The 2,679-nt window shown below is 38.0% G+C and overlaps 1 pseudogene; it reads right to left on the bottom strand.

The window, feature by feature from the left end:
• Window positions 1–1,050: 1,050 nt before the first annotated feature.
• On the bottom strand, window positions 1,051–2,235 carry LOC149185759 (polcalcin Cup a 4 pseudogene; annotated as a pseudogene).
• Window positions 2,236–2,679: the final 444 nt, after the last annotated feature.

Below are 2,679 nucleotides of genomic sequence, written 5' to 3' on the forward strand. Positions count from 1 at the left end.
AACTCAATATGGAAGGTTGTTTAGATAGTTTGGCCGTTGTGGCTGTGGATTTAGGGAAGGATCCCTCATTTGTTGAAGATTTGAGAGTGGTCTTCTAATGAAGTTATGCGACAGCTTGGACATTGTTCAGCAATTGACTTCGGGAGGAGTTCTAAAGTGGAACTCGGTAATCCAGTTTGCCAACTACACCTTTACTAGAGTTATGAGACAACTTGATGGAGTTTTCTCTATGTGATTTCGAAGATATTTAAAGAAGCTAATGAAGACTTTACAAATATGGAGATCAAAGACAAGCACTGGTTAAGGGAGGGACTTGGAGATTTAACTGCTACTTATGTTGTCCCTTGTCCGTATTAAATGAGATTCATCATCATAAATGTAATTGTAATGTGAGTTAATTATTTGTTAATTAGTTGGATTTGAAAGATTTAATCCAACTCAAATAACTCTTATTTCATATTTAGTTGAGATATTTTTTCAACTAATTAAATTGTATGATTAAAATATAATTTCTCGCTAAAATTAATAACTATTATATTTATATGTGATATTTAATAAAATACTGATATGCAAATTGTTTTCCCAAATTATTTCAATTATATAAATACATTATAAACGAAATCTCCCCTTCACATAAAAATATCTATTTCAAAAATATAAACCCATTTTACGTGAAATTATATAAATACATTATAAATGAAATCTCCCCTTCACATAAAAATATCTATTTCAAAAATATAAACCCATTTTACGTGAAACTTCTGGCATACGCTTCTCGAAAACTTCCATAATATCATGTTGCACACAGAACAATAAGATAATAGAAAGCAATTTCCAATATTCAAAAGATGCCATTAAATTTTAATACATAGGAGACTACCCAGCATGGGCTATCGCTTTTGGAAATAATTAAATTTAAGATTGAAAAGATGAACTACACATTTATACATCAATTTTTTTGAAAGGATTAGATCATTTTAATTTGAATTTAAAATGTTCTTTAGAAAATAATACATTTAAATTGCAAGGATGACGCAGATAAATTCCAGATTAAAATATAATTAAACCGATTTATTTACATATTTAAAGGTCACGCACGATACGGAGCCACGTATGTTACAATCTTCCCGACGCTACACTGTAAAATATTCCTACTGCTCTCATTTTTCTGAAACATATAAAGGAATATATACATGCGAGAGATATGGAGAGCTCGAAACATATCAAGGAATATCATATCAATGTGAGAGAGAACACTTAAAGCTAGCTGGTGAAGCAATTAAGGCCTGGTAGTCCACGAGTTATCAGATGGGTTGGTCATCATGGCCGTGAATTCATCAAAGTTGACCTGCCCATCGCCATTTGAATCGACGCCTTTGATCATATTGTGGCAGTCACTGAGAGTGCAAGGCTCTTGCAGGCTCTTCAAAACTTCATGAAGTTCAGTGGGAGAGATTAATCCATTCCGGTCCTTGTCGAACATATTGAATGCATCCTGCAAGTCCTGGATTCTGCGCGAACTGCTTACTGTGTGGTCGGTGTTGAGAGCCACAAACTCCGACAGGTCGATGAAACCGTCTTTGTCCAAATCCGCCTCCAAAACCATAGCCCCAACCTCTTCATCCGTCGCATTCCCACCCAACGATCTCATCAAATCTCTCAGCTCCGACGGAGAAATCTTCCCGTCGCCGTTGGCGTCGAATTTCTTGAACACGTCCTCCAGATCTGCATTACTCGGCACCGCAGACCCGGACGTGCCCGCACCGACACCGACGGAAAGCTTATCGACTTTCTTGTCCGACACGCCATCGCTTCTTCGGCTGAGCGACAGTTTCCGGCGTCGGTTGGATGGCGTTTTGTCAGAACCAGCAGCCGCGCGTCTGCTAGAGAGATCAGACGTCGGTCGAGATTTCGATGAAAAAATATTCGACATTTGTGATTGTCGACGCGGTGTGTCGGCCGGTGTTTTCTTCCGGTGAAGAAACGACGGGCAACCCATTTTAATACTCGCCAGATTGAAAATTTCTATCCTTCCCTGATCTCTGCACAATTACAATGATCTCTGCACAATTACAACGCTTCAATGTCTCAATAAAGCTCAGCTCCGTGATAATTGAATTTCCTCGTTTGCCAGTATCCCCTTTAATATAAGAAAAAGCAAGCATATAATTCTTGATGCGGAAGCTATATCTTCTCTGCAACTTTGAATTCCTGAAGCGGCTGACCCACAATTCACAAAAAGATTACTTCGAAGCAATTATATATTCATTGCTTTCACAATTCTTATTCCAAGCCATGCAAGATTACTTCGAAGCAATTATATATTCATTGCTTTCACAATTCTTATTCCAAGCCATGAAGGTTGCAGGAAGTTTCGTTGCTTCCAGAAATTCAGAGTATCTATTCCTACTCCCACCTCGAAAGTGGCAGGAAATTTCCGTGATGTCCAACAAGTACGTACAAATCTTGTACGCGCTTATGAAACTCTTCCTCTTCTCATTGTCATATGCGTCTCTGTGAAGCCATCGTTGGTTCCGGACGCGTTTTATCTTAATTCAATTCCACGAGTCGAATCACAATCCTCGTGTTTGCTTTCTTTCCCATCGACAAGATCGGACTCATCGCAAAACAACGAATATATAATTCACTTTTCTTTAAAAAAAAAATAAAATTGTACCG

The sequence above is a fragment of the Pinus tabuliformis genome, chromosome 3_1 (assembly GCF_031772625.1).
Source record: "Pinus tabuliformis cultivar Carrire ecotype Pingquan chromosome 3_1, CPIR1, whole genome shotgun sequence".
Taxonomy (NCBI): domain Eukaryota; kingdom Viridiplantae; phylum Streptophyta; class Pinopsida; order Pinales; family Pinaceae; genus Pinus; species Pinus tabuliformis.